The 18,544-nt window shown below is 41.4% G+C and overlaps 1 protein-coding gene across 6 annotated transcripts in view; it reads right to left on the reverse strand.

Annotated features, from left to right (window-relative positions):
- Positions 1–18,544, reverse strand: part of MTUS1 (microtubule associated scaffold protein 1) — a 115,020-nt gene that overhangs the window by 89,016 nt on the left and 7,460 nt on the right. Inside the window, exon 1 of one of the 6 annotated variants that reach the window (XM_080589582.1) lies at positions 10,952–11,074. The exons of 3 other annotated variants lie outside the window; for them this stretch is intronic. The gene's annotated coding sequence lies outside the window, so the exon portion shown is untranslated. Of the gene's footprint in view, positions 1–2,010; positions 2,147–10,947; positions 11,075–18,544 lie in introns of those variants that run through there. 2 more of the 6 variants (XM_080589581.1, XM_080589580.1) reach the window with 2 other exon arrangements.

The following is an 18,544-nucleotide window of genomic DNA, read 5'->3' on the forward strand; positions in this document are numbered from 1 at the left end:
TCCTTTGCACACCCACTATTATTCAGTCCCCACAGACGCATGAACAATTGTAGCACCCTTATTTTAATGCTCCATTATGAAATGGAAGACAGGTTCAAGAGTTCATCCACAAAAGTTGTCCCTGGAGGCAGGACAAGAACCTCTCCTGAATATTTTTCCATTGATTTAAGTCAATCACAGAATCAACTTCTGAAAAATGCTTGCGCGCTTTGCTTTCACCGTTGTTTTGACACACATAAACTAGTTTCTACTTGTTTGGAGACAAACCCATAACACACAATACAGCTTGCTCACCTAGTCATGCAACAAGAAGTTAAGAGATTCCATTTTGCTTAGGATTAGCTGAGGTGCAAAAAGCATTCTTACCTCTTTCAAAAGCCTTTGCACTACAGAAAGTGGGGAACTCCACTATGCCAACTAGCAAGACTCAGGTCTCAAGAATTTAAAGAATGACATCTTAGCTTACAGTATGGATTGCTAATACGTCAACATTTAAAACACAAGAGATATGGCTAAGTAAACCTTGATATAATCAATGCTTAAGAAGCTCCAAGAAAAATAAAAGTAGCTTTGAGACCAAATAGAAAAATCAATAAGTGAGTTTAAGTTGCATATACATGTGTACATGTACGGATAGAGTTCTGTTTGCTCAGTCCACCATTAACTAGAACATATACAAAAATATACTTCTGATTTAACTATTTTAAAGCTGATTTTCACTTCAGTAATCCATTAGATCAGCTTCAAATACTGCTTCGTATCCACATTTAGAGTCTAAAAGTGTCTTTCACAGAAAGTGAGACATTTCTAAGGCTTAACTATAGCATATAACAATTTGTAACATAAATTAACATTAGTCCTCAAAAATTTACATTCTGTAACTCTGGAGGCAGGGTTCATATGTTCAGAACATATATTCTTCAGGCTTGTAAGCTTCCTGGTGGCAAGAAGTTCTTTACATTTATGACCTGCTACACTAGGTCAAATGACGTTAACCACAGCCACTACTTCCTCTATGGGTGGTCAGTAGCAGATATGCAGACAAAATATTTGCCCTTCCCAAGAATATTCTTTCCCAAGAATACATTGGTCCTGACAAACTAATGGACTTAGGGAATTCTCTGAACTAAATACTACTATTAAACTCATTTTGAGTTTATTTATCAGGCCTCTAGTCTTTTCCCTTCCTCACCATACATGTAAGAGCTTGTGGGAATAGAAGCACTGCTTTGGAAAACAAGGGAAGGGAGCTTGGCAAGCAAATTCTAAAGACAAGAGGTGAGCTGCCAGTGGACCCAGATTCAGGAGAAATACACTACAACATGCAGAACAGGGTTCAGAGCAAGATTTTGCAGCTTCTACTAATCTACAAGGCTAGGGCCGTTTGCATGTGCACTGTAAAAGTACCAGGGGACAGAGTGTGACTGGTGCAGTGATGGGTAAATTAGAGCCAAAACCATAGCAATTAGTATAAATAAGTCAATCTGCAAGTTTCCAAATTACTACAAGAACGCAAGTCAGCTTGCAGTACTCTCACAAGGCACGCAGTAACAATTAGGCTTTTCCTGGTGCTCCATCTGGAGCTGGGTGCTTTCAGCCACGTAGTCCTAGCACTCAGTCCAACCCACCAGCTATATTGGCACATTCGGTACCACAGCGGGTGGTGTGGGAAGATCTGAAAGCCAAGGGTGCGCTCCTACGAGCAGGAAGGCAGGCTAGAAGTGTTCCTGTGTAACTTGAGCTATTTCCCATCCTGATGAGTCTGGGTCCGTGCTAATTCATGCTATGAGAAAAGAGGATGTTAAGCTTCTGGAACAACTTTACCCAAACATTTATAACATTACAAGTGCAACATGCTCCTAGAAGTGAATTACAAGAAGTGCTCATCTGGTAATATCACCACTTGCCTAAGAACACACAATACCATCAGTGTTGGCACTATAACTAAGCAACTTCTATATGCTTTAGTCAAAGTCATTTGAAAAATCAAAATCAATGTTAGACACTTGCCATGGTAAGCAGAAGTAATGCACAAGTTCTGTTAGGCTGCTGTCTCTATTTCCAAGTTTAGGCTGTTGTTTGTAAGCAAGAAGAATCAGCCATTCCAATGGATTTATACAGTGTCTTGGTAACAGAATTTTGCATCCTTTAAAATAAAAATCAGAAGTTGGGAATTATTAAAGTATGTTCTGGGAGAACTCTGCATTCAGAAGTGGAAGACTGGTCCACTGACTTCTCTTAAAAGTAAAATAAATGCCTCTTTTACTCAGTTACCCAAAGACATTTGGAAAAAAAAGTCTAAAACTGGGATCTAGCATTGGGGTATTTGGAGGTACAACTGCCTGACGAGGAAGTTCTGCAAATTCACGCCTTTCCCCACTGTTTTACAGCACCAGGCCAGGTGAAACTCACGGAAGTAAGAGATAAGCACACACAAGCCGGTGACAAACCCTAGCTATAAAGGCAGCACAAGTAAGCAAATGTATTTTATTGTTTGAGATTAAGCGCATGATCAAACAAAACCAAAGCTACCTATTTGAACATGCAGGTCAGAATCCCAGCAAACCTCTCACTTGGATATTCTGGCACTTTCCATTGCTGGGACTTAATCAGGCACTCATTCTTAGCATGTTAAGACAGTATTAATTGCTACGAGCAGCACAGGGATTTCAAACTGTGGTGTGGTACACGGCTGCAATACATGGTCAATTATATACTTAGCTATCACTAGCTTAGCAAATGCTACTATAAACAAGGAGTGTGCCTGGTTTTCCACGAGATCAGTATTCAGCCTGTCACTTTCGAAACTTGTAAAAATGACATTAAGTTATTACTTCCCAGTTAAATTACAGCCACAAACTTTTCAATAAGATGTTTTTGGGATTTTAGTGTGTTTCCCCTCCAAGCCCCTCCAGTTTTAACAAAATTGGCATTTTTACCAGCAGCAACCTAAGTTCCTGTACAAGTAAGGATTGACTTTCAGGTTGAAATGAAAGCAGAGAGCTAAAACTCAAACAAGACAATAGCACATTTATTACAACGCTTCCTGGGAAGGTCGAGGTTCAAGTCCTCCTTTTTGAGAGATCTGATTGAGCAGCTGAGCACAAACAGGGCTGGGACCAGCCAAGCCTGACACTCACCAACCCCAATCCAGCATTTGAGTTCTTGGACTGAATAGTAGTTACAAATATTGCTCACCTTGTCTGTTGCCTGGATTTCAGCTAAACTGATTTTTCCTCCATCGCTGCCATTGCAGAGGTGCATTTACCCAGAAGCAGGCGCACAGTGCACCAGAATAGCTATTGCACCTTGGATTCTCACTACAACCTGGGGAGCGGGGAGGAAGGATGCTACTGTTGGCCTAAACAAAAGAATCACCTCCAAGTATTAAGTCTACAAAACTGTGATTAAGCAAAGACTTTTTGTCTGCTGCTAGTCTCCTCTTGACTGAAGAATACAAGGCCTTCACAAAGCAGCAAACACAAAAATAGCAGAAGCACTCTACGAGAGCCAGAACACCACACGGCAAAGGTGGTGGCTAAAATGCCAGTCATAACTCTGGGGAAAAGAAAACAGTTCTTGTTTCCTAACAGCGAGCCGCAACTTAGTCATGCGTGGCAAGTCAGAGCAGAGATGGCTTTAACCATTACCACTGAAATAACTCCTGCATTAGATATTTGCCTTCACAATCAAGTTGTAATGCCAAACAAATATACCACAACGTGCCAGGCAGCATACATTGAAACTACTTCAGGTTATATGCTGACTTGAAATTTTTCATATTCCTGAACTATTTTATGAAGCATCTGTGCCCACAGGCCTACTGAGAGTGCTACGCAACATTTAATGGACGTCATTGGTATTGGGGCAAGTACAAAGATTGTGTCCTTAGAATAAGGTAGTTGAGGCCATAGGGAGACTCATCTGCTCCCCTGCACGTGTCCTTTCAGATCTTCACCTAAAACTGAGAGACAGTTCAGCAACCGGCTATATTTAACACCGACATACAATATGAACTAGTTTACTGAGCATTTGGAATACCTCCAACATAATCTGTAGTGAAGTAAGATACAGTAAGTCCAGCAGCATTATTTAGCTCTAGTGGATTATTCTGTGCAACAAATCTGTAACCCAATTAAGTACCTGAAAAAAGCAGGTCAACATATCCTCTAATGACCGAAAAAGTAGCATCCTTGTCATGATATCCTTTTGCAGTACAGATTATTAGTCAAGATGCTTAGGATTTCTCAAGTTAACCAGGTCAGAAGTTTAATCAGCTCACAGTTTTTGCAGACTCAAAGATGCCTACTACGCAGAAGTCATCATTCAGTCAAAGTCGGCCACGGCCAGCCAAGAAGAGTTTCCACTTACCCTATAAGAAATCCCATCACTGAATTAGGACTGCGCAGCAACAGCGTCACAGCAGAACTGAATTCTGAAGATTTTATTTGCCAATTAAAGAGCAGGTGTTCCTATGCACTTTCCGTACTCAAGGCTACTGATTACATATATGGGAACAAAATCTGCTAACACTTCAACAAACTGGTTAACAGAAATAATATTTTGGTAGCCAAATAGGAAACAGCTCCAACCCAATGATTGGAAGTCCTAAAGGTGCAGCAGTTGTTGAGGACTTTCAGCAAATATTGCTGAATTCTCTTTTAAACCATATAAATCCTAACAACATCATTGATATTTCACCTGCAATGTTGCATAACTGGCATCTGGACTAACTGAGCAACTCACAACCATTGTTCCAAACGTTGTAGTCTCGAGGGAGGAAAAAAACCCTATCATATTGTTTTTATATTCAAAAAAATGTTATGTTCCTTACAAAGGAAACTGTTTCCCACAGTGAGATCAGTTCTGCTGCTTGAGTTTGTTTTTATATTTTATTCCTTTTTACATTTTTTTTTGTTTATTTTTGGTCTCAGAACACTGAATCCAACAGGGACTGGCCCTGCAGAGCAAAAACATAGCCATCTACCTCTGTAGCAGACAAGCTACAAAAACAAAGATGCTGTGACAGTTCTGTAGAGCTGCTTTGAGAAAACAGCCTGATTTACACAACTCTTAGGCCGGGGGGGACGACAATCAGTGCTCTCTGGAAAGCACAAACTCCCACGTGCAACTTCACCACAGCTGCCTGCAGCCTTGTGAGAGCTCAGGTTCCACTTGGCCTTCACGGGAACAGGACCAGAGAGAAGGGGAAGCTGGGCACAAATTGCTTGCAAGACTGCCAGGATGGGGTTATTTGTCTGACCTGCATAATCTGGGCTGGATACAAATGCGCAGCCACCCTGCTCTCTGCAGACCCCCTCGGCTCCAGGGAATGGGCTCCACTTGAGCATGGAGCAGCAGCGCTTCTCTGGAGGGTTATGCATCCACTGGGCAACAGTGGGACTGGATGCTACAGCCTAGAAAGTGTCACATCAGTCCTTCAGTGACTGCTCAGGAATGCTGCAGTCTAGTAATGAATCATAATTTCTTCGTTAAGATGCAAGAGGTGCAAACCCATTACTTTAACACTTCTCCTTGAAACAGGTTGCTTAAAGTTAAGATCAAATCCAAATGCTTTTTATAGGTTACATTTTGTTCTACAGTACAGCCAAACCTCTACACCAGAGCTTTCAGATAGCTGAAAAACTATTTCAACTTCAAAATACTAACCTCGCAAACAATTCTCCCTGTTTGTCTACTGAGCTGACTTGGCAGCTTCCCAAAAGAGCAAAGATAAAACCAGATCCCACAAGAGTAAATACACAACCAGATCTCTACAAGCACCCTGGAAATAAAGCTTTACGTGGCCCAGAATATTAGCTTTCATTTCATCTGAAGACTGACCAAAATCGATGCAAGGGGCAGTGACAGAAGCCTTACACACCTGGTGCCACATCCATACCTGCTGTTCTCAAGTGAGCTTCAGCTCCTGCTACGGCTGCCCCTTGAGCTGAGGGGTGCAGAGGATGCTCCACATGCCGGGAAAGTACTGCTGCTGTGCTACAGAGGTAAAAAGCTGCACCCTACTTTTATTATAAAATTAGGTCATAACTCTGCAATAACTGACAGACTTTTTTTTTTTTCTTGCAAGGACTGAACACACATTAGACATGCTATCCTCCATCAGATGATTCACTCACACACATGGATAGGCTCTCTGAAGCCTCTAAGACTTGGTGCTGTGCAGGAACTACCCAGCCTGCAATACAGCTCACCTCACATTTAACCCTTTAGTTTTTGACTTCACCAGTTTTATAAGCCTGATAGAGGAAAACCTGAATTACTTATGAACAGTAATAGCAGTGTGATTACTTAAAGGACACTGATCTGCCACGGTACATTTTAAGTGATCGTTCTACAATCAGACATACAGTTGTGTAGCAGGAACCTATAAAATACTATTTCTCAGACTAAACTACACTTTAGACAGTTAGATCTGCAGTAGAAAATAACTGGGAGAACACACAGATAAAGGGGTCTTCCATTGCTACCATGAGGGGGAAAAAAAAAGAAGCCATTGTAGTGGGAAAAAAATACTGCAATTTCTAGAGATTCTGCCTAAGGTCAGGCACTACAAACTTTCAAGTTAAATGCTTTATTTTCTTAAAGTTCAAATCTCCTCCTGCTCAAAACTGTAGAGAGCATGTACAGGATGTACAGCTTCACTAGGTGCAAACTTCTCCAAAGCTGTGCTTTCCAGGCTGCTCCTCCAAGGACATTCATCGCTAAGAGGGCAACAGAGACAGAACATTATTTCTGGATTTATGTTGGTCACTGACCTACATTATTTAATTCTGGGAAGTCGAATGAGGAAAAATAACAGCAGCAAATGGCGGCTGCTGGGTCAACTAGTCGTTTGACAGGACAAAGCCATGAAACTATCATTCACCTCAGCAGTAAGTCAGAAACACCAGCATTTCACACAGCAAGCATTGCACCACTCTGTAATGCAGGTGGAGAATTCCCACAGGGGGCTAACACAAATAAAGGCACTACAGTAACTTCATACAACTGATCTTACTTCAGCACGTAGATGAGAAACTGCTTCCTGCACTTCAGCTCAAAGACACAAGAAAATAATTCTCATATTTAAACTTTTCATAGCATGCTTCTGTGGGAATAAGGAATGAAGACTGCTGAAAAACAAACCACCAAAATTGCTTCAGTGCTGATACAAAAGTGAACTGAACTGTCCTGTGAACCATGACCAACTTTTTTTTTCCCCAAAATCATCACAGTAAGTTTAAATTTGTAGGACAGAATTATTTGATCTGTGGGCATCAAGTTCAAAGCACATTAAGAACATGGCAATTTCTAGATTTCCATCTAGAAATCCACCAATTTACAGTACACAAACAAGGATTTTACGTCCAGCTCAGCTTCTTGAAGTACTCTGGTAAATGAAATTCCAAAATGCTGGGTAATCCTAAATTGAGATGAGTTGCCTAGACAGGGTGGGAAAAATAAAAATAGAAAAACCCCAACCTACAGACACACACCCAGTACTGAGTAATCCAAGAAAATAAAGAAATAAAGAAGTTACGAAGCTTCTCCTGGTAGGAAAACACATCGGCCTAATTGCTGAATGCTGAGTGAAAAAAGGTTGAGCTGAACACAACGTACATTCACACAAGATTTCCATTTGCTGGTGCTCCCACTTTTATTTCTCTAATTTCAGAAAATATTTGAACTCTCTGTTCCTCCTACACCAGGTCTTGAGGGACAGTCCTACAACAGAAGAGTTTCCACCTTGACTTTTTTTTCCTTCAAACGCACCATCGGGTTTCTGTTTTCTGTGGGCCAAGTCAAACATACCAGAGGTGTTTGCACAAATCCCTGGGTTGTATACTCCTCACAAATGTCAACTGCAAGCAATTAACGCTGTGTGAGGAGCTTTCTCCAGAGGAAGCTGCCTCACAAGAAGCAGGGATAGAAGGGGCTGGAATGTAGAATGCTGGCAATTAATTTTCTGGAAAGTTAATCAACATCCAAGACTTCTGAGTTGCACAACAACATGTACTATTTGGCAGTCAGACCTATCACTGTTCAGAAGTTTTCTGAATAGTTGATGGACACCAGTCTGTCAAAATGGATACAAGATGGTGCTGGACACAGTTAGCTGCCCCGGCCTGGATTTCTTGTACCCACAAAGAAGCTCCTAGTCAAAACCAGGTAGGCCACAAGCAAGGAGGGCCTAGGGCCCCGTGACTGGGACAACTTTACGTAGAAGGCCAAAGCTCAGTTGGTACTGTTGGCAAAGTGCTCAAATTACTTCTGCTTCTCTCATCTTCTGTATCACAGACTGACCTGTGGCCAGGGCACTGCATTTCTGACTGCATATAATGGTCTTTAACCAAAGCCAAACACCTACAGTTGGTCTCTGATTTTTCCTGAGGCAAAAAGCAGAGAAATCTAAACTCACAACTAACACATGACAGGTAAACAGCTTCTACTGAGGTATGCATATAGGTCTAAAAATCAAGTTGTCAGCATGTCAGACAAGTCTTCCACATCAATAAACATTGTTAGGCTGAGTCCCTTGATCATTTTTTTTTTTTTTTTTTTTTTTTACAAATCACCGTAATGCAGAGAATAGCAGATGAGAAAGGCAGCAGGAAAAAAAAAAAAATCATTTTCAGAATATTAAACTGTACTAAAACCTCCTGAACTGTTTCACACAATCTTCTTCTCCTCACCCAAACCAGAAGCAAGGCCAACTGCCTACTTAAGCTCCCAGTTTCTGAAGCGTAGAATCACAGAATTGTAGGTGTAAGTCTTCCCTGTTGATCTCCCATCTCTGAGTAGGTGCTCAGCATCTGGTCTGTATTTCTCCCCATTGTATCTCTGAATTCCAAGTCTACATGCAGATTAGGATTGAGAAAATGGGGGGGGGGGGGGGAAGAGAGGGTTGTCTTGTTTTGATTTTTGTTCAACTCCCCCCAGTTATTCTAATTAAAAGCTGGCAACTCCATATACATGCTATGGACAATCTGCACTCACTCCTAAAAATTATTTGAGGTATACAAATAATAATACAATAATTCCATATACACAACAGGGAGACTTCGGTTTCATATACTAGGTAATAACGCAAATGAAGCCCAAGCCAAGCACATGCTATAGGAGAAGCAACATTCAGGATACTAGCTGGGAATGCTTTTTATCTTCAATATATGAGAGATTCCCTGAGTCTCCACTGGAAGAAGCTTGCACCTTGAAAATAAAGAGACAAGCTGGAAAGTGTGCTTTGATTGAAACTGGACGAAGTCTTAGCTAACGTAGGAACTGCTACAGTCATCAGTGCCTTCTCCTGTTCAACTTTACTCTTGGTGCACCAGCTTAACAGACAACTTCTGGATATCTGTCCTACCAGTGAAGCATGATTCAGTTATTTTGCACAGAATGGACTGAACACAAGGTACAGCACTAGCCTACTGTGCTTACCTAAACAAGCCTGCTTAGCATCATTATCCACATGCAGAAGAAAAACCAAACAAACCTCAGTGTTCAGGTTTATTTATATGTCAGGTGCTTGCATGTTTGTTCATAAAACCACACACTAGAAAAGTGTATTTTAAAAGCTGTTTGACAAAACAATCACAAGTCTAATCACAGCCACAGCTTTAGTGCAGTAACACACTGGAGCTTACTATTAGGATAACTTGATGAATCAGATGCCTATCTCTGTCTTATTCTTTGATACAAAGGGTAGCTCTTTTATATTCTACGAGGAGAACATACCAGTTCTGGTAAAAGAATTATGAAATACTAGTTCTTTAAATAACACCAACTATATGTGCTAAGCATATATATGTTGGGTTAAGCATCCAATATAAAATATATATGCAAATCAACAGTTAGATCAGTGAATAATTCAAATCCCACACCAACTACAGGAGAACTTCTATCCTGAGCAAACAATGTAATAACAAAGTCAAAGACTGTGATAACCAAAATTAGAGCATCAGCAACCACGAGCATCAACACCTCCCTGTGCAAGAGTCCACATTTGTGGAGTCCACAGCCTGGAGAGATTCACCTTGCCTGTCCCCAAAAGGTCAATGCATTCAAAATATTCACTATGAGGCAGGAAACCAAATGCAAACTCAGAGAACATTCCCAGGGTCTTGCCACCAGACCTCTCTCAAAGGGAGGCTGCCAAGTTTCATGCATCTCACATTACACGAGCCACAAGATGTGACAGGCCTCTCATGCCATCCCACCTCTCTACCAAGATGCACAGAGCCAGCTGGGGTCCAGCAGAGCCAGCAGGCAAAGGAGGAACCACCTCGGCAGCCTGGAACCGCTGAAGAGATGCAGCTGCAGGAATAAGAGCTGCTCACGCAGGTGCAGCAGTAACAGCTACAAGGACTGTATCAGCAGCAGCATAAGGGGAGAAAGGTTGGGGAGGACCCCAACCCAGACTCTCCTGACTGCAGGCTTTCACACCAGCCCTCCCCACAACACATACAAACCCCAACAAGTTCACACACACGCAGCCTTAGAAAGCTATGGATGGCTGAAATTGTGTGTGGGGGGGGGGGGGGGGGGGGGGGGGGGGGGGGATTACAGATTTCAGTTCCTACCCAGTTTATACTGTCCTATTTTATTCTACCATCAGTGGAAAATGTACACTGCCATCTACAAACTAGTTCATTGAGTAGTTTCTTGTGTCCTAGGAGTTGGCTCAAGTCTTACCAAAGCTTTAGTCAGCACAGGAAGAAAAATTAAGATCCTTCCTGAAAAGGTACTTGAATAAGAGTTCTTATCTAAAGCAGAACTGCAGGGAAGACTTTTAAAATACCATCTAGAGAAAAAAATAAAAAAAGCATAAGAGGTACATGAGAGTCACAAGATCACTTTCTGCTTAATACCTAGCATATTCAGAAAGAAACAAGACGTCAATGCTGTCATGATTATTTAGAAAGAATATATACAGAGAAATACCAGCCTCTAGCTCCTTCTCCAGACAGAAGGTGTTTGCAGACTTTCAGATACTTTTGAGTGGCAGGAACAACTTCCTACACAGCACAAAACTCAGCAGCTGTACTGATGCAAACACAAATCACCTGCTCTCACCAGCTAAAACCTCACTGGCAAAGCACAGCCAGTTTACAGCTGAAAGTCAGGAAGCCCAGGCTGCAGAACAGAGAAGGGCACATTTGCTTTTCATGCACCTGGATGCAAGATCACAGCTTGATCTGAGGTTTGGAAAGGCACAAGATATGCAAGAATCATGAAATTGCATTTTTTCCCCTGGCTCAAAGCCCATTACTGGGCACCAGCCAGCACTGTGTGATCGCTTCGGATCCCGTGCTCATTTAGACCATGATATGGGAAAGGGAACTCGCAGTCCTAAGCACCCACTGGCCCCATGAAGCTGCTGCACTCCTTCCCTCCATTCGCTGAGGAAAGGACAAGTTGGGAGACTAATGGAAAGCAGCACGTTAGTCACCTGTGATAATGGCTTAGTCAGCTCTGATAATGGTTTCTCCTTTTCAGTTTAAAAAATACGCCTGTGCTCAAACACAGAGGGGTGCAGAGCAGAGTTCACAGCAGTTTCACTGTCTCCATTTGGTTAAATGTTTAAACAGATTCAACTTACACTCCTCCGGACCTGCTGGTTGGAGATGTCAGCCCACAAGGCTACAGCTTAACCCTTGCTGGTGCTGCCAGACACCTGACTCTGGTCACAGTTTCCACTGTTTTAGACACTAATCCTCACACTTTTCACCTCTTAGTGCAAAGAAGATGAAGATATTTTATATATTTAAAAGAAATAACAGTAACCAAAAAGCCTAAGAAAAGTATTGTTACTAGTCCTACTCTACACCAGCAGAAAGCTACAGGTAAAAATGCGAGGGGCAGAAATACAGGCATGAAACTAGAAATAATTCTAGAATTATTTTAGAATTAAAATTGTGGACACTGAAAATAACATTTTAAAAACAAAATAGTAGACAACCCAAGAAATTGTGAATTTAAAATATTATTTGTTGCACTACAACCCTGCAAAAGCTGCCCCTAGAATAGAAATAGAACAGATAAAAATAGAAGGAATTTCTGTGAACAGAGACCTATATCCAGACCTGACTCCCACATCCAGTCCTTCTACCTGCATATCTGTTTCAGGAAGAAAGGTTAAAAAAAATGAAACTAAAACAAACAACAACAACAAAACATGTACAACACAGCAGAGCTAAAAGTACAGGCGAAGCCGTGGCTACCTGTTCGTTTGACCCAAATCACCTGAATCACCAGGGGAGAACGGTACCAAGACCGAGGCAGCCCACTGGCACCCGAATTGAGGCTTTTTAAGCAGTCCACAGCTTGCCTGTGCCTGATACTGGTTCTGTTCTCAAGTGCTGGGTACTTGTTTGTAGGTTAGTCAGTCATACCTAGAGTCCAGCTCTATTAAAACAGCATTTATTACAGTTTGATAATACATTCAAATCAATAACTTTGTTAGCTGAATATTTAAATACCTTTTGGAATACTTCAATTCCTATTCTTCCCCCATTCTAGGTATAGGTCCCCCCTCCTACAGAGAAGCTGACTAGATTTCCTTTACCACCTTTCAAGGTTTGATTGATCTTTCCTTCTATTTATAAATCAAAACACTGATAGCTCCTACTTCAGGATCTTAATTTAGCTAAAGATAGCAACAGATGGGGGAATGCTTTAAAAATGCTTTAACGTGACAAAGATCACAGATCAAAGATCACCGCAGATATTGAGAATGCAAAAAAAAAAAAGTCACTAAGTGGAGCCCTATTATCTCAGGCTCTCCATTTTATGAACTGCAACTTGATTGTTCTTCCCAAACTTCCACAGAAAATGGCACATTTTACTGGTTTTGCCAACACATCAGCCAGCCTTCCAGGAAATAATGTGTCAGCAACATATGGAAACTACTTGCAGGGTTTTTGTTGGCATTTCTCTCTTAGCCTGGCATGTTTTTAGCATTAATTGTGGAAGCCACTAATACTTCTGTTTTAGCTCTTAAATTTAAAACACCAGGGGTACATTAAAATCAATGACAGTATGCGGTTATCATTTGATGTAACTTACCAAACCTCCCTCACAAGGATTATCAGCTCCTAAATAATTCTTGTACTTTCTGAAGCTGTATGCCTAAATTTAGTCCAGAGTAAACATTTTAGTTACAAGTAATCTTATTATCCACTGTGTAGTAAACAATAAAGAGTAAGAGCCACATACAAGTGTATGCTTCTGCATTTAACAAGTAAGCAACTTCTTATAAGCAACCCAAATAAATTTGGGAAGTTATTGAGAATACAGTAGCATCTCATACACAGGCACGGGGGTAGGAAAGAATCAGCACAAACTTCTTACCAAAGTCAAGGCCCAAACATTTTAAAAAGAGGTGAGTTCAGGCCGAGATTAGTCATCACAAGCTCTCCTCAGTGCCATACACCAGAAGACAAGTAAAGAGCAAGACCAAGGGGGGAAAAAATTAAAATCAAACATAATGAAACACAGAAGCTGGACTATACAGAGCTCTCTCAAGATGTCAGCTTTCAAAGCTCAATTCAGCCATGCAGCAATAATAGGCTCCAGCTAAAGAATTTCCCTTGGACTCTGCCAGCAGCTCATCAAAGCTCGCCGTGTGCTAGCAATTCATCGTATGAGTAGATCTGATGAGGACTTCACAGGTTTCACAGGTGGCACTTGCAAAGACGTATTCTCTGTAATGGTTCAGATCGTATTTACGGCTAGGGATGAGAGCTCTGTCCAGCAAAGTAAGCAGTCAGTTTGCCTGGCCATGCCTGGAGCAAAAGGAAGCCAGCCTTGCCAGACTTCCCTTTCTGTTACTTGGTGACTTTTGGAGAGCCTGGGCAGCCACTGCACCAGGAAACCCTGCCACGGGTGGCTGGAGGGGCAAGAACAGCTTTAAACCCAAGAAACCTGAAGGTCGAAAAACCTACCTGTATGATTTTAACATCGTGTTATTTCAATTTTAAATAGTTTAATTCAAAAGTAATTTAAACTAGCACCAGGGTGAGGAAACACTGCCCCTGTGCTCCAAGTCTCCAGGAGAAAGGCACACAGGTGTTTCCCCACGTTGTCCTTTCACCATGTACCACAAGTCACAGCAAACACCTACCCTAGGAGACAATTTTACATTAAATACCCTGCAGAGCAGCTTGGACAAACGTAGTTTTAGCCTACTTGAAGATAGCCCAAGGAAAGAACAGTCATTTGGAAAAGCCATGTCACAACATGTCAAGCAATTACTCATTTTTCCCCTAGAGAAATAACAGCTCTCCCTCACCTGTTTCAAGGGACACAAACTGCAGTCTCTTCTTGTCTGCTACAGGCACTGAAAGAAGCAGACGATACTTCCAAAAAGCCAAGCTGGAGACTTCCCTCCAATCCATTTAACCACATCATACCTTTACCCTAGAAGTCCATAATTTGCTGTTACACCTACTTACGGTAGCTTTTCCAGTTAATTCAGCATTACAGGAGAAGAAGAAAAAAGCTAAGTACACTAGCTATGTAAAATGTTGGGTTTTTATGTAAAATACGTTATTTTCAGCCTCTGAAATATTTCTTTCCTCAGGGTATAAAAGAATTGCAATAAGCAAACAAATAGAGTTTACCAAAGTCAATTTAAATTTGAAATTATGACAGCTGTATTAAAAAAGCCTCTACTGTAACATATTCATCATTCAAATTAAGGCATCCAAGTAGCATGTGCTGCCGACGTTTTAAACAGACAAGCTACTGGCTTTGGGCACAGAGATGACGAGTTAAGCATTTCAAAAGAATTTCTCTTTGTGAACAAGAAGCAGGGTTTTCTCCGTGTATATTTAAATCATTCAATTCTGTGACTAGGTTTTCAAGGCATAGGAAATGAAAACTATTTGAAGTCTCATACGAGGTCACAAAATTAAAGAAAACAAAAAACCAGCCTCTAATACTTCTGAAATTTTCAGCGGCATGAATCTACTCATTTAACTAGAATAATAGTAATAAGTTAACAGCTCATACCCAAACAAGATAATAAACATGCTGGATAAACTAACAATTTCAATATGATTTTTTTTCTTTTCTTTTTGGTTTTAAATCTCAATTTCCTAAATTCAACCCCAATTCCATTCAGAAGTCGATACTGCATCCAAATCTAGATGGAAGTTGGGTTTGATAAGAACTGAACTTACATATGTGACTGAGATGACACAAACAGGAATTGTTACAAGTAACTTCCTGAAATACAAAGAAAGGAACCTAAGATATACAAAACATAATGTGTGTACTCTTGGTGATATATAAGTATTACAATAAGTGATGCAATCATCACAGAATGGTTTGGGTTGGAAGGAACATTAAAGCCCACCCAGTTCCAACCCCCTGCCATGGGCAGGGACACCTCCCACCAGACCAGGCTGCCCAAAGCCCCACCCAGCCTGGCCTTGAGAACTGTCAGGGATGGGGCATCCACAGTGGACCATCCTTAAAAGATCATCATTTAACTCTTTCCCCTACAGAAAAATACATGAAGATTCTTATACTATCACCAAAGAGTTTAGCAGGTGCTGACTGAATAAAATGCCTGCTCTCAGAGCAGCAAACAACCAGTCTTTAAGCTAACCCATGCTCCTAGATGACATAATCTCTACTAATGCTACAGAGCTCATTGAAGTGCTTCCAGGTGTCAAACTGATTTGGCGAATCCAAGCCTTTTTCTGTTTTTGGAAGAACCCTGCAAAAGTTACCTGGACAGCAACATGCTTCAGACTCCATCTGACAGAGCACATAGCAGCTCCACTACGTTACTGGTGGAAGAAAAGAATACTGGCAAAGCCAAGAAAACAACACAGAAATCAGAATGAACTAGAGCAATAAACCACTGAGTAGGATATCCAGTTGGAAAAAGACCCCCTGAACACCACAGGCACTCTCCATCCAGTTTTCCAGGGTGGTAAATCCTGCAGTTGCTCAGCTGGCACACATGACAGAGCAGGATACTAGGATAAGTGTAACCCTGCAACAACCATGTGCTACCACCAACCCCAAAATAGCCAGTTGAAGCTTGCATGTCCAGGCCGTTCCTCCCTCACTGTAGCGAGCTGGCCATCACCTAACCATTACCTGACCCTACTGGGTCACTGCTCAAAGATGTCATTACCACTTGGTCATGACACTAAGGGTCTCCTTGAAAAGATAGGGCATTCCGATGGAGCTGCTCTTTGAGGTATGTACCTTCTTAGCCTTGATCTGTGTGCAGATGTTTCTCCTTTATCAGCCTCCCTTCACTAACGAGAACGTCCCTCATGAGGATTAACACGCTTTCACTCTACTTAGCTATAGTTCAAACACCAGGCGGAAGAGTCTTCACCGACCACCATGTTCCCCCAAGTTTTCTAGCTGAGGTATTCAGTATCTTATTTCTTGGCCAAAACACAGATTATCACTTTATTATGTACTTGTAAAGCATTCAAAAGTAAACTCTGACTTCTTTCTCTAGCCTGATTGGGCCTTCTCCTCTGAACCACCATCAAATGACGTGTAGGAAGAAGCTGGTCAATCAGAAGCACATCTGTCTTCCCCTCATGGAATAGCAAGTGAAACAGCTATTTATGTAGATTTTTATGTCATTTATAATGAAATTCTCAAATACATTCAGTCATCATAAAATTGCCTCTAACTATTGACATGGACCCCCCAAAAAGGTACTTTACACTAGTTTTAGAGTTCATGTCTTCATGTTGCTCACATGAGGACGCTTTTTGGCACTGCGCATATTTCACATCCACTTACCTAGACACCACCCCTTTAGGCCACGTAAGTCACAATATAACAACATGATGTGTTACTTCTGTGCTCGCCATTTGCAGTACTTTTCTTTTCTTTAGGATATGCAAACATGAGGTCAAGCACTTACCTGTAATGGTGGCCCAGAGTACTTCATTTCTGTACTCGAAACACAAATACCTCACAACTTAATCAGGGTAGAACAAAATACTAGCTGTCTAGGAACCTTACATATTTGTTTTATAAGCCTGAAGATAAGGGATTTATGATGATTTTAGAGTTCTTAAAGTGTCAGGTTTCGCATCTCTGCATGTTGAAAAATTCACGTACTTGTTTAACCTGCACGTGAGAACTGTAAAGCAAAGCAAGATGAGGACAGAGAGCTGTCTCTGCCCCGCCAGCCTTATCTCAGCATGCCTTGTACGCTGCATCATTCCCTCAAGTACAGAGAGCATCCCATCACCAACACAGCGTGGCTGCGACCAGGCCGCTAATAGAAAATACTCGGGATGCTTGGCAGAAAACTGGGGTTTGCATCATTTGGCACAACAGCCAGGAAAAGCTCCCGGGAGGGGGATGCTTTTAGCAGAGTTCTCAGTAAACCTGAGGTCAGAATCAAAGCGGATTAGAGATGCAGTCCCGGGGTCAAAGCCCCCGCTTCTCTTCCAGGGATAGGCAACGCAGTCCTCTGGGCTAAGGTAAAGAGCATTAGAAACGTGAAGAACTTCAGTGCAACTACTTTCGGCTTGTCCCTTCAGCTTTTTCCATTTCAAGCCTTAAGTACCGAGATTCCCAAATTAAGTTTGAGCTCTATGCTTATCAAACCCTTGCTTCGCCCTAGCATTCCAGTCCAAACAAGGTAATTTTATATTTCGTTCTCTTTAACACATCACCCAGTTTTCAAAGAGTTTTACATTACTACGTACAGATTGGTATCTTTCAGGATTATTCTTGCTAGAGTCCACACTAGCTTATTTATCCTGGATTTAGATTTACGGTCCATTGCTTTTATTTAACCTAAAGAGTTCGGTAAAAAGTTCCGATACCATCTGCAAAAATTCCCTTCCCCTCAACTCAATAGGAAAAATCGAGTCAATTGTCCCCTTTTAGGATACCCTTGTCCAGGATTAGCCTTAAATTATAGTCTTTGAAGTTACCAGATCACTGCACTATTGAGCAATTCATATTTTTTTTGGCCACGCTGGGAACGGTTTGAGTCTCAGGGTTAAGCACACACTGTTCTACTTAAATGGCAACATGCCAAATCCGTTTAAATATTTAAACATTAACCTCACAGTTACTAGTTTGTTTAAAAAACAGGCAGCCATTATTCCAGAGAGATTAAATTCATTCTCCAGCCAGCATCCCGAGTGCAAAGGCCATTTTGCCACTCTCTGAGAATGATTTCTGGAAGAGCTGAAGAGTATGGAAAAGTTATTGGAGTATTTGTAACAGCTTCACTGACAGACTTCAGACTTCTTTTCCTTTGAAGTGTAGATACACATTATGTGACATTTTCCCCTCTGGCTCTCTCTGTTATTCTCCTGCATTTAAAAAACCTACTGTTTGGCATTAGGAAAGTCGAGAAGTTTTGAAGAATTCCACAGGCATCTTTTCTTTTGCTTATCCTACACCAAAAACCAGATAGCAGACAGAAGTAACCAGTGCTCTGCACGGCCAGATGTCAAACGAGGCAGATATTTTAAATCTCCCCATAATGAAAAAAATAAAAGAGTGCAAGGACTCAAACACCCGCTTCCAA

The sequence above is a fragment of the Anser brachyrhynchus genome (assembly GCF_964034855.1).
Source record: "Anser brachyrhynchus genome assembly, chromosome: 4".
NCBI lineage: Eukaryota > Metazoa > Chordata > Aves > Anseriformes > Anatidae > Anser > Anser brachyrhynchus.